General features: G+C 45.5%; 1 pseudogene; it reads right to left on the reverse strand.

Annotated features, from left to right (window-relative positions):
• Positions 1-442: 442 nt before the first annotated feature.
• Positions 443-16,347, reverse strand: LOC128579521 (neurotrophin receptor-interacting factor homolog; annotated as a pseudogene).
• Between the last annotated feature and the right edge of the window lie 1,387 nt (positions 16,348-17,734).

A 17,734-nucleotide genomic window follows, 5' to 3' on the forward strand; every position in this document is an offset into this window, starting at 1 on the left:
AGCACTCGGGTTACAGGAGTGAGCCACCATTCCTGGCCAAGGAAAGAAATTCTATACAGAAATATATAGTTTAACCACATTCTTTTTAAAGTCCTAGGCCACATACTCAAATTTTTACTGTGGATACAAAATCAGTGCACAGATTATTAAGTACCTGTCTTTTTAAATTCATAAGCATTTTTGGCTGGGTGGGGTGGCTCATGTCTGTAATCCTAGCATTCTGGGAGGCTGAGGTGGGTGGATTGCTTGAGCTCACAAGTTTGAGACCAGCCCGAGCAAGAGTGAGACTTTGTCTCTACTAAAAAGGAAAAACTGACACAACAGGATCACGTGAGCCAAACAGTTTGAAGTTGCTGTGAGCTATAATGCAGGGCACTATTCCAAGGGTGACAAAGTGAGACTCTGTCTCAAAAAAAAAAAAAAAAATTAGAAGCATTTTCAGATTTTACTAATATAACTTTTATTTTTATCATTATTTTTTGAGACAGAGTCTCACTATGTTGCCCTTGGTAGAGTGCTGTGGTATTATAGCTCATAGCAACCTCAAACTCCTGGGCTTAAGTGATTCTTTTGCCTCCCAAGTAGCTGGGACTACAGGCACCAGCCACAATGCCTGGCTGTTTTTTGTTGTTATTGCAGTTGTCATTGTTTACCTGGCCGGGCAGGTTTGAACCTTCCAACTTGGGTGCTTGTGGCCGGTGCTCTAGCCACTGGCGCCACCTTTTTTCTTGTTGCACTTGTCATTGTTGTCTAGCTGGCCCAGGCTGGGTTCGAACCCACCTGCCTCAGTGTATGTGGCCAGCTGGCCACCCACGGAGCAACGGGCACTGCCACTAATATAATTTTTAAGGACTGAATGAATGAGCAAACAGTAGCACATCAACTGATTGAAAAATTAAATCTTTTTCCCAAATACATTGACAACTCCTCATTTTCTTTACTCTAATTAAAAGAATGGTGGTGTCCCCAGTGGTTCTTTGGTTTGGGGAATGTCCTCCCTCTGCTTCTTTCACATTCAGTCCCAATTCCCAACCATCCAAATGCATGTTCTATTGCAGAATCAAGTTGAAAAGGCACTGTCTCTTCAACGGGCCTAAGAGCTATGACGTAGGCTGTTTCTTCTTCCACTTTGTCCTATTGTGGGTTTTCTGGTGCCAAATAAGGTGTGAGCTCTGGGTGAATGCCTTTCCACATTGGTGGCAGACATATGGGCGCTCCCCAGTGTGAGTCCTCTGATGCCGAATGAGGTGGGAGCTCTGGCGGAAGGCTTTTCCACAGTCCTGACATGGGTAGGGCTTAGCTCCAGTGTGAGTTCTCAGGTGCTGGGAGATGGCTGAGCGATCATTGAAGATCCTCCCACACTCTTGACATTCAAATGGTCTCTCTCCAGAATGAACTCTCTGATGCTGAGTGACAGGAATGATCCCCAAGGAATAATAACCAGTCCTAGTTCTCAGCCCACAGAAGGGGAAACCGCAACTTGGAGTCCCTAAGGCAGATCAGCCCTAGGACAGGGAAAGGAAGGGTTTGGCCTTACCCACAGAGACCAGGTGCCCGAATGTCTCCAGCATCACATATGGTACTCAGTCCTTTGTGTTGGGCCCAGCAGCCCCCACTCCTCCTGGGTAAAGTCCACAGCAACATCCTGGAAAGTCACTCTCTCCTGTGAAGTCACATGTGTTGTCTGCTCAGGAGGGTTCCTAATGGGGGCAGAAGAAAAGCTGGCTGAGTATTCCTACAAACCCCACTGTGATAGGGACTCTCCTGCTTTGGGGATTTGTTTAGATACCCATTTGTGGCTAAAGAGGTCTACTGGGTCCTTTCTCCAGGAACCAAAGCTCCTACTTCACAAAGAGCCCCAAGTATATGCAAGCTATTCCCTTTTACCCACATCTGCATCTACCCTGCCCTGGGTTGACAACTTCCCACTGCAGAGCCTTCTCCTTGTATGAATTCTACCTCCCCACTTGAGCTAGAGTAGGACGGTCTCTCTGGCTGTGCTATGATTGGTCCTATCTGGGAAGATGAGATCTCCTCCACTTTGCTTTGCTTGGACGAGAGGCACCTTGCCCATATGGGACATAGCCTTCCTGAGAAGAAATGAGGGAAAGCAGAGCCATGAGACTGGAGATAGTCAGAGATTCTTTCCATCACCTGGAAGCACCTGGATGCAGCCTTGCCTTAAGCCTAATCCAGAATACATGAAAGCCAATAAATTTACTTCTATGCTTGAGTCAGTATCAGTCACTTGCAAATAATTCTGACGAATGCCACATATACACCCTTACCCTGATGGTCAGCAAGACAGGACCTACCTGTGTTACCCAGACCCTAGCTCTGGGTTATTCAGAAGCAAATCCCAGAAATGCATTTCTGAAGGATGGGGGCTCTTACTCTAACTGGGATATAAATGTCCACACACCCCTGGCCTGAATTTGTTCTATCTCTCAAGTCTATGGAAACATTTGGTCAGTCCTCTCCCTTGTCTCATGCCTCAACTCCCAGGTCACCATGCACTCTAGTGATGCCACTGTGGCTAGAGGGCAGGGATTCTCTTCAGATTCAGGTCGCTTCAGAGTCCAGCACAGACCTAAGAGCTGAGATTTGGAATGGCTCAACCTGTGGAAAGCCTCAAGTGTGGGCCTGCTTCACAAGGGATGCTGGGACCAGAAGAGGGTGATTTTCCCCACTCACCTCAGGCAGGGCCATCTCTGGCTGGATGGCTGTAGCCTTCTGCTGCTGCTTTTCCTGCTGGGCAGGGACTTTGAGACAGCAGGTGGGGTCCTGTGAAGGCTGGGCAGGTGGTGCTGGGAGGACATCAGTAGGTGTGGTCATACCCCAGAAGGGCAAGGGCAGCCTATCTCTGCTACCGCACACCAGCATTCTGCTACACCCTGTGATGTCCCTGGTCCTGCCTTCTCTTCTCCCACACTCAGCCCTCTACTCTCGACCCTCCAGTCTTTTCAAGGTACTTGTCTTCCCACATCTGGATGGGTACAAGATGCTTTACTCTGCACAGGCCACAGGGAGCAGTGCTCCCACTGCTGAGACTCCTGGTCCCACTCTTTCCCTCTCTAGGGACTATCTTGGGCCCCAGCCCCAATGAGATGGCTGCCTCATGCCTTCTGTGAAGCTAAGCCCCCATTTCTAGCATCCAAGCCCTCCACCCTGCCCATGTGGGCACTCCTTTCTTCCATCACTCCTGCCACCTCATGGACTTTCCCAGCGTTCAGGACATGTACCAATCTTGACACGAACTTCATCAACTTTCTTCCACCTTAGAAAACAGGCCCATCTGGCCCCATGACCCCTCAACCATGGCTCCTGCTTGTGCTCTTCTTTACATGGCACCACACATTTTGCAAGCTTGTATCATACTGGCTCCACTTGCAACATCAAGGGGTACCTGATGTAACCTAGCCTGGCCAGTGATTGAATCTGGGATGAACACAGCCCACAACCAAACAATCAGAGCCAACAGGCTTGGGAATGTTTGGGAAAGAGAAATTCCACAATGGGAGGACCTGCAGAGAGATAGACTGCCTGTGGGTGAAGCCAACCAAGGGCAAAAAAAGTGACATATGGGAGAGAAGATGAGTTCTGAGGACACTATGAGCTCCTGGGTTCAGCTGTGTCTGATGCTACGTCATCCAAGAAGTTTTTCAATAAACTTTCCTCCTCCCTGAGCCATTCTACGAAAGTGTTTTGTGGCAGTCACACCGAAGAGTCCCAAGTGATGTGATCATCACTAAGAGAGGGATTCTGAGGGTTTCCTGGAAGACTTCTGTTTTCTGTGATATTAATTGATTCCATCCATCTGTGAGGTTAAACACAGGATGAACTCACTGACTTGGATATCAGGAACTCCACAGCTGTCTCCTTGGTAGCTGTATTTCTTTCTTTCTCTTTTTTTTTTTTTTTTTTTTTTTTGATACAGAGTCTCACCTGGACAAGACAGGTGGATTGTTTGCACTCAGGAGTTTGAGACCAGCCTGAGGAAAAACGAGACCCCCATCTCTAAAAATAGCTAGGCCCCATGGGCCTAGGAGGCTGAGGCCAATGGACTGCTTGAGCCCAAGACTTTGAGGCTGCTGTAAGCTATGATGCCAGGGCAACTAAGTGAGACTCTGCCTCAAAAAAGAAAGAAACTTATGCTAGAGAGAAATACATTGAATAATGTAATGTTCTATCCTGCTTTTTTTATTTTTTTTTTTTTTTGTGACCGAGTCTCACTATGTCGCCCTAGGTAGTGTGCCGTGGCATCATATTTCACAGCAACCTCAAACTCTTGGGCACGAGTGATTCTCTTTTCTGAGTCTCCCAAGTAGCTGGGACTGCAGGCACCCGTCACAACACCCAGCTACTTTTAGAGATGGGGTCTTGCTCTGGCTCAGGCTAGTCTCGAACTTATGAGCTCAGGCAATCCACCCACCTTGGCCTTCCAGAGTGCTAGGATTATAGGCATGAGCCACTGCACCCCGGCCAGAACCTATATTTAGTTTCTTATTGCTGGTGTAATAAACTGCTGCAAACTAGTTGGCTCAGATGAGCATATTTGTTAGCTCACAGTTCTAGATATCATAAGTCTGGTATGATATGTACCTCACTGGGCTAATATCAATGTGTCAGTAGGGCTGTTCCACTGACTCACCTTCCTCCTCAGATATCCAAGTCGCATCCTCCACCAAGGCTGCCACATCTTTGCAGTCCTTTGGGTGCTGTGATTCCACCAACATCCGGAGTTTCCCAGGTAGTGCACCCAGGAACTGCTCTAGCACCAGCACTCCAGCATCTGCTCCTTGGAGTGAACGTCAGGCTCCAGCCACTGGTGACACAGTTCACGAAGGTAGGTGAGGGCTTCTCGGGGACCTACCACATTCCCATAATGAAATTTCTGACGAGCAGCCTCAGGATCAGCTGGATGCTGCCCAGCAATTATACCAGCTCCTTGAGAATGTCAAGACTCAGGACCCCATCTTCAGCATGGACAGCGCAAATCTGGGCATTCCAGGCACCAGCTACCTCCTGGTTCAGTGTGAGGACCTCAACAACCTCAATGTTCATCAGGGGATTCTCAGCAGGAAGAGGATCCAGCTGAATTTTGATTTGAGGTCCAAGATATTCTTCAGGTTAAGAACAGAACAAGACAAATGGTCAAAAAGCATATGGGAAGATGCTCAGTATCATTACCCATCAGAAGACTGCAAATCAAAATCATCATAACATACACTTTATAACTACAATGACGGTTTTTATCAAAGATGGATCGTAACAAGTAAGAATATGGAAAAACTGCTACACCTACAAACTCTGATGGCAATACAGAATGCTGTACCACTTTGCAAAATACTTTGGTAAAACCTCAAAAACGTAAATGTAAAGTTACATATAACCCCCCAACTCTCCATCTAGTAAATATTCCTAAAAGAACTATTTCTTATAGAACTGAAAGCATATGCTTACAAAAACCTGTCTCAGAATGCAGTATTATTCATAACAGGACATCTGTGTTATTTCCCCTTTTTGGCCGTCAACTGACGACCATATAAAGAAATTGTGATCCCCTTGTACAACAAAGTATCTGGCAACAAGAAAAAATCAACTGATAGGCTCAGCGCCTGTAGCTCAAGCAGCTAAGATAGCAGCCACATACACCAGAACTGTTTGAATCCAGCCTGGGCCCACCAAACAACAATGACAACTACAACCAAAAAATAGCCAGGCATTGAGGCAGGTGCCTATAATTCCAGCTACTTGGGAGGCTGACACAAGAGAATCACTTAAGCGCAAGAGTTGGAGGTTGCTGTGAGCTGTGACGCCACAGCACTCTATCCAGGGCAACTGCTTGAGACTGTCTCAAAAAAAAAAAAATCAACTGATACATGCCACAACACAGATGAACTTTGAAAGCATCATGCTAAAGTGAAAGAAATCGGATATAAAAGGCCACATTATTACATTTATATGAAATAGCAAAATCCATACAGACAAAAACTTGATTGGTGATTGCCAGGAGATGGAAGAATTGAGGGAATAGAAAGGGGATTGCTAACTGACATGGGTTCCCTGCCATGGTGATTAAAATGTTTTGCAGTTAGATAGTGGTGATGGTTCCAGAACCTTGTGAAAATAGTTTTAAAATCCCTGAATTATACACTTTAGGAGTAAACCTTGGCTGAGTGCCCATAGCAAAGTGGTTATGGCACCAGCCACATGCACGGAGGGTGGTGGGTTCGAATCTGACCTGGGACAGCTAAAAAATAATGACAACTGCAACAAAAATATAGCCGGGCATTGTGGTGGCCACCTGTAGTCCCAGCAACTTAAGAGGCTGAGGCAAGAGACTCGTTTAAGCCCAAGAGTTAAAGGTTGCTGTGAGCAGGTTGCTGTGAGCTGTGACACCACAGCACTCTACCAAGGGTGACATAGTAAGACTGTCTCAAATAAAACAAACAAAAAAGTAAACCTTCCGGTGAGTTACCAATTTATACAGCACTTTATTTCTTTTTTAATTACTAAAACCCTTAGTAATTTCTTTTTCTTTTTTTTTTTTTTGAGACAGAGTCTCACTATGTTTCCCTCGGTACAGTGCTATCGTATCACAGCTCATAGCAACCTCCAACTCTTGGGCTGAAGCGATTCTCTTGCCTTAGCCTCCCAAGTAGCTAGGATCACAAGTGCTCACCACGACGCTTGGCTATTTTCTTTTTCCTTATTATTGTAGTTGTCATCATTGTTGTTTGGCAGGCCTGGGCTGGATTTGAACCCACTAGCTCCACTGTATGTGGCTGGCACCCTAGACACTGAGCAACAAGCGCCAAGGTGAGGAAGTGTTCTTCTTTTTTCTATAAAATGTCTGCCTCAAAAGTTTAGTCTGTTTTCCTTCATATTCAGATAAAGGTTAAAGACAATTCAGCCCTTGCATTTAGCCCTGGGTGCCAACACTGGATGCCAGAGAGTGTTTGTTCCCTAGACAAGAGGCTCACATTTTATACAGGTCTTATAAGACAAATATGGGAGGTGAGAGTAAAACAAACTAGTAAAGATCTTTTTTACTACATTTATACACTTATGTTACTGAACCTTTAGGTAGGGCTTATGTTCTGTATGATATAAAAAATAGGATAAGTTTCGGCTCCTGTAACTCAGTGAGTAGGGTGCCGGCCTCATACATTGAGGCTGTTGGGTTAGAGCCCAGCTTGGGCCTGCTACACAACAATGACAATTGCAACCAAAAAATAGCAGGGCATTATGGTGGGCACCTGAAGTCCCAGCTACTCAGGAGGCTGAGGCAAGAGAATCACTTAAGCCCAAGAGTTTGAGGTTGTTGTGAGCCATGATGCCACAGCACACTACCTAGGGTGACATAGTGAGACTCGGTCTCAAAAAAAAAAAAAAAACAAACAAAAAAACAAGATAAAACATTACCTTTACATTATTCAAAATGTTTCTTTCTATCATAAGTTTCTTTCTTTTTTGAGGCAGTCTCACTTAGTCACCCTAGCATCATAGCTTATAGCAACCTCAAACTCTTGGGCTCAAGCAGTCCATTTGCCTCAGCCTCCCCGGCGCACAGGACCTGGCTATTTATTGAGACCAGGGTCTTGCTTTTCCTCAGGCTGGTCTCAAACTCCTGAGCTCAAGCAATCCACCTGTCTTGTCCAGGGTAAATTTATTTGTTCTATTAAATAAAGTGAGGGCTAAGGCAGTTAATTTGCCTGAAGAGATTCAATTCAGAACATCTCCACACATAAGAGTCCTCTTATGCTGAAAACAATGAGGACTCCTACTGAAGGGGTTCCCACTTTGTCATTCTCTGGGCACCCTGCCAGTGACTTCTATAACACCTGAAGCATTCCCAACACTGATTATATTCTTAGGCTATTTTAGTATGACTTCTATGATGCTGAGTAGGAGAGCTATGCATACAACTTTTCCCACAGCAATTGCATGTTATCATCATTTCAGAATTCTCAGACAGAATCACTGCCTGTTAAGAACTTTTACAGTATGAATTCTCTCAAGTCTGAGTTACGCCAGAATCTTTCCTGATGTGATATTACTGAGATTTTTTTTCCCTGTGTGAGTTCTCAGATGCTAAAAAACTCATGAAAAGAACTTCATTCATAGTCTTTGAAGGTTAATCTCCCATGTGAGTCTTTCCTTAAAGGACAAGCTGAGCTGAAAGTGGCCTTTATTCCATTCTGTTTGTAGATGAGTTGTCTTTTTTGTCAAACAAGTGTATTCCACTCATTTCCTACATTATCTATCTATATCTATATATCTATATCTATATCTATATCTATATATGTTAACTCTATGGTCTATGTGATTCTGTTGGGCTACATGAAGGATGGAATCTACAGAGGCATCTCTCTCCCAATTAAACTACTTCCTTCCTTAAATTATTTTTTTGCAAAAATTTAGATTTGAAAAGAATGCCATATTCTTATTTTTAGAGCTCATTTCCTACTAAATGACTTGACAATAAAAAGTGTTAAATTCTTGTAGGATTTCCTATAAGCATAACCTTCATTAATAGTCCCTTCCCTGCCTTGCTTCCCTAATGACTAAATCTAGTTTATATTTCAAGTATTCTACCCAATAGCCACACAGAGCAATGCCTTCTTGGGATGGACACTAACTGAAAGCTGAAGTGTGACTGCCATAAAATTTACTTCAGCACATTTTTTACCTTCACAGCATCACTACCCATTCAGTGCTTTCTTGAGAATATGGCATTTATCGAGTTTTCTTTGTACTTCAACAACCAGGGCCTAGGCTGTCATTCTTGTGAACACAGAAAGCTGGAAAAGTACACAAGTTGAGTTGCCAAAAAGGCCCACCTTTGAATTCACTGTCCATTAATGAGGGATAGCCATGCTAGTGGTAGGATGAAGAGACCTCTGTGAGGGATAAATGTCTCAGCCAACAATAAAGGCTGCCATTCCAAACACATTTTTATGTGCTGACTGGATCTCCTTCTGAGGTCAAATGGGTGCACTCAACTGGCTTTGCAAACCTCTTTTTTATTATTATTATTATTTTTAGAAGTATAGAGCTTTTAATTATTTATTTTTTAGAGACAGAGTCTCACTGTGTCGCCCTGAGTAGAGCACTGTCATGTCATAGTTCACAACAATCTCCTGCTCTTGGGCTTAGGTGATTCTCTTGCCTCAGCCACCTGAGTAGCTGGGACTACAGGCACCGCCATAATGCCCGGCTATGAGACAGAGTTTCACTTTCTTGTCCTCTGTAGAGTACCACGGCATCACAGCTCACAGCAACCTCCAGCACTTGGGCTTAGCCGATTCTCTTGCCTCATCCACCGGAGTAGCTGGGACTACAGGCACCCACTACAACACCTACCTATTTTTTTGTTGTTGCAGTTTGGCCAGGACTGGTTTGAACCCGCCAACCTTGGTATATGGGCTGGTGCCCTATTCACTGAGCCACAGGCGCCGCCCTGCAAACCTCTTTAGCTGTCCCTTACTTCCTTCTCATGCAAACTCTTTATTAACAGAACCAGTCAAGACATGGGATAGTTCAAAATCAAGGCAAAAGCTGTGACTTTGTAGTGTTATGTAAACAGTTTGTTTAAAATTATTTAAACATAAAAAGTAGACTGGGCACCTATAGCTCAATGGTTAGAATGTCAGCCCTGTGCAGCAAGAGTGGCAGGCTTGAACCAGGCAGGCCAGGGCCTGCCAAACAAATAAACAAAAACCCCAAAGACAAGAAAAAAAAAAAAAACCTGTACTTTTACCCCTTGAAAAAGTCCACGCATTTACCAGCTCTCCTTGGTTCATGCCAAAAATTCAGAAGTAAATTTTCTCCCTTATCACATTTTAAAAATACGATAATGACATATAAGAAAGAATGTACAGATGGTCTTCTATATCCATGGGTTCTGTATTTGTTGATTCAAACTACTGTGGACTGAATGTATTGGGGGAAATCAATGGATGGTTGTGTCCATACTAAACATTTCCAGAATCTTCCCCTTGTTAATATTCCCCAAACAACACAGTATTAACAACTACTTTACTTATCATTTACATTGTATTAAGCATTATGAGTGATGATTTGAGATTGATTTAAACCATATGAGAGGCTGTGCATAAGTTATATGTCAATACTAAACCATTTCATATAGGTGACTCGAACATCTGTGGATTTTGGTATCTTGTGTGAAGCTTGGTCCTGGAACTAATCCCACATCGATATTGGGGGACCACTGTATGTAGTAAGTATATGTTATAAATAATCACAGGAACTCACTTAGTCTTCCTTTCACTTATGAAGAATTCTTGGCTGCTTTTCCTTCACCATCCTCAACCAATTACTCACCTACCCCCACTGAGTCCACTCATGAATCACCCACACTTGCTTCTCCCTAAACCTGCTCTTAGTCTCAAGCCTGGTACTAGGACCTCTCTCTTAGGTGCTACTGTGGCCCTCCTGCCCCATGCCCTTATCACCAAGGTGTTAATAGTACCAAGATGTTACAGGTGTTTCTTATAATTGCTGAGTGTTTCCAAGCTTAGCCCTTGCTTCTCCTTTCCTTAAAGGCGTATGGTCTACTACAGTGCTGTACCTCAGTTCTTTCTTCACAAGCTACCCAGAGGGAGCCGTGAAAAGGTACGTCTCAACCCCTCTCAAGAATGCAAAGCAGTCCCCTCACAGCCAATGAGACTTTGATTATGCCAAACCACATGCCCCTCTTTATACTTGTTATCTACTCCTGCCCCACTGGGCAACTTACTGTTCTTCAGAAAGCCAAGCTCTTTCCCATCTCATGGTCACTACAAATGACGTCTCCAAGTCTGGAGGCTCTTTTCACCAACACTCTTGCATGTTGGCACACTTATTTTCCCTTATTGGCTTAAATCTCACCCCTGCAGAGTCTCTCTTCCCTAATTTCTCATAGCTCTCCCCTTTCCACTGAGTTCTTTTACTTTTCAGTACTTACTACAACTTATTCTATCTGTGCTATCGGCTTACAAACAGCCATCAAATTGATTATGAACTGTATGGTGGCAGGGTTTAAGTTAAGGCTTTAGTTTCTCACACAAGTGTTTAGTATACTGCATGGGACAGAAAGAGACTCTCTGTAAATATTTGGGAGGTGAAAGAAGGAAAGTAGAGGAAGTAAAACATCTAACAAATAACTCTGTGACAAAGCAGAGATTAACTAGGCGCCCATCATCTCAGGCACAGAATACAAGAGCTCCTTAACTTCACACAACTTCCCCTCACACAGCCTATAACTCTGAGACACCACCCCTCAATCTGTCACCTGTGAAGCCAGCTTTCCCCTATGTATAGAACCATAGGCACCCACAGTGTCCCACAGAGCAGCTAGATTTAGGGAACTATATCCAGAAGTACATGACCTGGAGGTTTCCCATGCAGGATATGGGACTTAAGCTCTAGGGAGGATGAGACACTAACTCGTCCCATCCAGAGTAATATAGAACCATAAAGACCAGAAGGGACATTAGGAGTCTAGATGATCAAGGTTGAAACCAATGGGCAGACAGACACAAAGTGCTTGCATTGCAGGGTACCTTATAGAGGACATATAGTTCGGTTACCTGTGCCAATGGGTAGAAACATTTTCAGTGAAGAGAAGAGAAAGGCCTCTGAATGTGGAAAAGAAAAAAAAAACCAAAACATCGAGATGTCAAGCTAAAACATGGAAAAACCTGAAATAGAGTTGAGAAAAAGAGGAAGAGGAGTCACAGAGACCACACCCCCACTATTCTGTGGTGAACAGTCCATCATCAAACATGGGGGCCTGATACAGATTTCAAATACAGATTTCACATAGTAATCATAAGTGGGTAATTACAGTGGTATTTAAATCAGAGCACAGAGAACAAAGAGAAGGCAAAGCATGCAGTGTGCTTTCTAGCCAGCACACCTTGATGATAGAAAAGCTAAAAAAGATAGCAAAGAAAAGCCCACCTTCCTAAAGTAATTTATGAGCATTGACATGAAAAAAAAAAAAAAGTCAACAGACTCCAGCTACACATTACACTAAGGGTACTTCTATGTCTATTATGTCCCCATGCTAACTGCTTAAAGGAAAAAAATATCCCTATGACCACCGTGGTAGGTTCTGGGTGGGAAACTGGGGATATTACTGATTTTCATTCATTAGAAAAGACTAGATGACTATTTCTTCATCCAGATAAAAATTGTTTTGAATCAAAGCAGAATCCAGTGTCATGCGCATCAAAATCTGGAAATCAGACATCCACTCTTCACACTCTCAGCTTCACAATGCTTTGGAAGCTAATGTGAATGCAATTACATAACTTCTTCCAAAAAGTAAAAACAATTAACATCCAATGAACAAAGAACATAGACAGTAAACAGTGTTGAAAGAACTTGTACCCCACACCAAGTATCAGAGGAAACTCCAGATAAACTGAACTAACCAAAACACAAATTTGAAAATACTAGAATACACAAAAGTATGTTTACTATTGGCCTACTTATGATACAAAACCTAGAATGGTAATAAAAACAGACCTAAAAAAAAAAATACTTGAAATTATAGAACTTCTGTAGAGAGACTACATAAAGATAGAAGGTCTGGAATATAGTATTTCAATCTTAACATCCAGAAAATATTAATTACCACATATAAAAGGAGACAAACAAGGGAAAATACACAAACTCACAGAAGAAAAAAATGCCAAGAGTATATAAATTTATAAAACATGCAATTCTGGCAGCTGTGAGGAAAATGTGAACTAAACCTAATATGCTATTTTTTTTTACACATCAAACCCACAAATCTTAAAAAAAAATTAAGGCTCAGCACCCATAGCACAGTTATGGCGCTAGCCACATACACCAAGACTGGTGGGTTCCAACCAGGCATGGGCCAGCTAAACAATAATGACAACTACAACAAAAAATAGCCAGGTGTTGTGGCAGGTGCCTGTAATCCCAGCTACTTGGGAGGCTGAGGCAAGAGAATCGCTTGATTTCAGGAGTTGGCGGTTGCTGTGAGCTGTGACACAACAGCACTCTACCGAGGGTGACATAATGAAACTCTGTTTCAGGGAAAAAAAAAAAAAAAAATTAAAATTCCCCTGGTGATGGAGAGGGCAAAAAGCACTCATGCGCCTGAGCTATACATACTTTATAGGATTTTAGGTGACTATTTATTGCTACCAGATTTTTAGCTTACACTTTAGTCAATCCTACAGTTAACTGGTATCAACTATGTTTCTTGCACAGATAACTGATGCACCCAGGATTGCCACCACACCTGCTAAAGCAGCCTTACTTGTGACACGTGCCCCAAGTCTGCATGACTGTTTGCCTATTTGGATTCAGTTCAGGGAGAATGTAACCAAATTTATGGCAAGTACATCAAGCTCCAGTATCCCAAAAAAAAAAAAAAAAAGAAAAAAGAAAAAAATCTAGCTGACAGAAAAACTAACTTGTATGTGCAAAAAACTGTATACAAGCAAGTTTTTTCCAGCGACTGGAATGTCTCCCAAGAGGAGAGAAGAAAAATAAAATGTGGACTACAATGAATTGTTAAAGAGTGAAGCAGACCTGTCTGTATTGAGTATAATACACCCCCAAAACATCTATATAAATTTATACATGTGCACTAAACCCATAAACACAAGTCTGGCTACAGACACACCAGACTTAAAAATGATTACATGAGGGGGAGGCATGCAGACAATGAATGGAACAGTGTGAGGGAGCCCCTACTGTCAACACATATACCACCAGCCTAGTAACAGGTTCCCTTTCAACCAAGTGGGACACTAACTTTGGAGCCACAGAAAAACTTGGTTCTGCATGTCTGTGGTTACTTACTATATCACTCCAACTTTCTCCAACTCTTTTCCAAAACATTGGTCCCAGACTAATCAATTGATCCATTCCCTGTGAGGTCTTCCCATGTGCCTGGTTCTCACCTGGAAAGGTATCTTGAGGAATTCCTCTCTCCAACGGCAAGAATTCTTCTGCTTCCTCTAACTGAGATACCACATCTGGCTTGGAAAGCTGATATTCTGCTCAAAGGAAAAGAGACAGAGCTTGCAGGGGTGGTCTGTGTTTGGGAGAAAATGCTGCCCTGCTGCTGTACAAGCTGTTTCCACCTTCCTCCCTGTGATGGCATGACATAACTTCTGATGACCACAATCCTATCCATCCCCTTTCTTGGCCCAGTTCCAGTCACTCACACAAAGGTAGATGGGTTAGCTGAGACTTTTGGGAAAAGCTTGTGTTTTCTTGTTAAATGCAAAGCTGTGAAAAGGAGCAGGCCAGCGCTACCCCCTTCCCTTATTTCTGCCTTGAATGCAGAATTGTTTGAAGCCACAGGCATACAATGACTAACCAGAAGATGGAAAGGTTCACAATATCCAGAGATGCAAGGGATTAGGTTCTTTGATGATGATACACTTGACCTGGTAGAACATTTTATACCACATCCTATGTAATTCTTATTATAAAAACAGGAATCATACACTACTGCAGCTGCAAACATCCTTAACAGACTCACATGCCTAGTACTCGGGGGCTCTGAGCAATGGATTAGGCAGTAGTAAGTCCTTATCCTACAGGTGAAAAATTACACTTGCTTCCTCAGGCTCCAGGGCCATAACACTTTCACTGTGATCCCTGCAGTTTAAGCCCAAATAGACACACATTTCACACAAAGCACAGATCTTTATTGACATAGAGGCCAGCCTTACCCACTGATACCAGGTTGCTGTAGTTCTCTAGCATCACTTCCCTGTACAGATATTTTTGTTCCAGGTCCAGCAGTCCCTACTCTTCCCCAGTAAAACCCAGTGTAACATCTTCAAAAGTCACTGGTTCCTAAAATCCAGGTTTTTGTTCAGTCAGGGCATGTCCTCATCCACGGCAAAGAAAGACAAAGGAGGATGACAGAGCCCGTGAAATCACAGATGGTGTACAAGATGATGATCATCTTGGGAGTCACATCCTGAGATTCTGTGCCAGTCTGAGCAAACACAAGCTTAGACCCTATTCAGGTCACCAGACCTTGCTGGCATATGAAATCCTGCCCATTTCTTATTAATCTGAGCATTGGAGTATAAGAATTCCTAGGGAATTCCCTGAGCTGAATCATCACATGCAAGACTTCAGCCCATGGCTCCAGGCTTGTAGCTCAGCAGCTAGGGTGCCAGCCACGTACACGGGAGCTGGCGGGTTCGGCAGGGGCGGGCCAAACAACAAGGACAACCGCAGCAAAAAACAGCCAGTCATTGTGATGGGCGCCTGTATTCCCAGCTACTAGGGAGGCTGAGGCAAGAGAATCTCTAAAGCCCAAGAGACTGAGGCTGCTAAGAGCTGTGACGCAACGGCTCTCTACCTAAGGCAACATAGTGAGACTATGTCTCAAAAAAAATAGACTTCAGCCCCTACTGTTTCTTTTTTTTTTTTTTTCCTCAAGACAGAGTCTCACTATGTTGCCCACAGTACAGTGCTATGGCCTCACAGCTCACAGCAACCTCAAACTCTTGCCTCAGCCTCCCAAGTAGCTGGGACTACAGGCGCCCGCCACAAGCACGGTTTTTTTTGTTGTTGTTGCAGTTGTCATTGTTGTGTTGCAGGCCTGTGCCGGGTTCGAACCGGCCAGCCTCGGTGCACGTGGCTGGCGCCGTAACCGCTGTGCTACAGGAGACGAGCTGAGCCAAGCCCCTTCTGTTTCTATCTCATTTATTTTCAGGGATCCATCCCCTGTTCTCTTTTCCTTTTGTTGCTAAACTGAGCTCATGTCACGTCTTGTTTGAAACCTCAACAGAAGCCTAATCCTCACTTATACCTGTCAGTTACTCAGCTCAGTATAGATGAGAGTAAACTGGAATCACCTCAGCCTGCTCTTCAGAATCACCCCCAATCTGGCCACTAATCTAACCACACCCCTTAGAAAGCAAAGCAACCTGTGGATTGTCTCGCGCCCAACCAACCCCTTGCAGCTTCCTGAGGAGCTCTGGGGCCCAAGGAAATCTCACAGAAGGGGGCCTCTCCCCACCACACCCCCATAAAGGAATGGATTCAAAGCTAAAAGAAGCCTCTACTCACCCAGGACCAGGTCGTCGGAAGCCTGGAGGCCATACTTTTCTCCCTCTCAGTCTGTCTGTCTCGGGAATGGGTGAAGTCCTGAGAAAACAGAAGTGGGGTTCTGGGGAAATCGCCAGGGAGCTCTCCCCGGGCGTGCTCGCCACTGGCTTCATCCACAGGAAATGGCAAGTCCACCCTCACAGGAGGAGCCCAGAATGTGTCAAAAGCGCACTGCAGCACGATTGGGGAGGACCCTGGCCAACAGGAGCGCGCTGTTCCAGCTCCCACGTACCCGCAGGGGGTCGTCCGCCTTCCCAGGCCCCGCGCTCCCAAGCACAGTCGGCTCCCTCAGCCCTCAGCCCTCAGGTCCCGAGACCGCCGTCTCCCCTCGGGGTTCCAGGTCACACCATGTCCCATAGCACGTCGGCAGGACGGCAGGCAGGTCTGACTCCGGGCTCCCAAGCTCGGCAGGGCAGGGGCCCAGGCTGTGCCCGCTCCCAAGTAGCGACCCCACACCCGCCCAGGGAGCTCCCGCCGGACACGGCTTTCTAGCCCCACTCACCCGGTGCACGCCTCACCATGGCGCCTGTCTGCCGCCGCGAAGTGCGTCAGCGCACCGGCTGGACTACAACTCCCAGAAGCCCCGCGGCGCGCCACCCGTCCTCGCCCTTGCGGTCATCTTGTTCAGCCCGCTCCGTGAGGCAGGAGAAGCTGGGAGCTGGGAGAGAAAAGAGGCTCCGGGAAGTGGGCCCCAACGGTGCAACTGAGCGGGGGTGGGAGGGAGGGGAGGTCTCTGGTGAGAGAAGCTAGGCCTCAGGTCCCCAGCACTTCCATGCATGGCAACCCAGGTTGAGAGAAAGTCGTGCCCCACCATGTGGGCGACCCCTCCTGGGGCCGATTGGAAGCAGGAGAAAGGGAAAGCGCGGGAAGGGGAAGTCAAGCCGGAAGTTATGCTGGGGGCGAGGCTGCGTGGGCGGGGCTCATTTTGACATTGCTCTGGGGTGGAGGAAGGCCAGGCAGGTCTGGAAATTCAGGGGCTGGACCTAGAGGCCACCATGCCCCTTGAGTGGGAGAGCCTGGGCAGAGCGAATAACCAACTACATTTTGCGGGGAGGAAGGTAAGACCAAAGTGATGAACTCGTGCGTGGCAGTGCTCATTGGTGCTGAAGGCCCGCCCGCTTTAGAGGAGCGGGAGCTGGGTGTTGGGACTCAAATCCGCCTGGGCCTGGGAGCAGAGGGCCGGTCTACCCCGGGTGTGGGTAGGCGGGGTGGGGAGAGCAGTCTGTCGACCGGAAGTGGGGAGGGAGAGAGGCGAAGCATTCACCCTGGTTCTTGTGTGTGTGTGTGGGGGGGGGGGGGTTAAAGAGAAGGGATTGACTGTCGCCCAGGCAGGGTGGCTGGGCCTGAATGTCCTCACAGTTGTAGGGAGTAGATCAGGACTGACTGCACCCATGGTATGTGGAAGGGGTGGGCAGGCCAGGATCCTCTGCTCAGCTCCTGAGGTCGAGTTTGCTTCTGGGTGCCAGGTACACATGTCCAGGAAGAGGAAACTGGAGGTGGGAACTGGACGTGTAGTTTGCTGGTCTTCCTTAAGTCCAGGATGGTCTGTAATCTATTCGCTTTTTCAGGGACTGGCATGTGGTATTTTGCCTTCCCAATTTGT

Source organism: Nycticebus coucang, unplaced genomic scaffold (assembly GCF_027406575.1).
Source record: "Nycticebus coucang isolate mNycCou1 unplaced genomic scaffold, mNycCou1.pri scaffold_62, whole genome shotgun sequence".
NCBI lineage: Eukaryota > Metazoa > Chordata > Mammalia > Primates > Lorisidae > Nycticebus > Nycticebus coucang.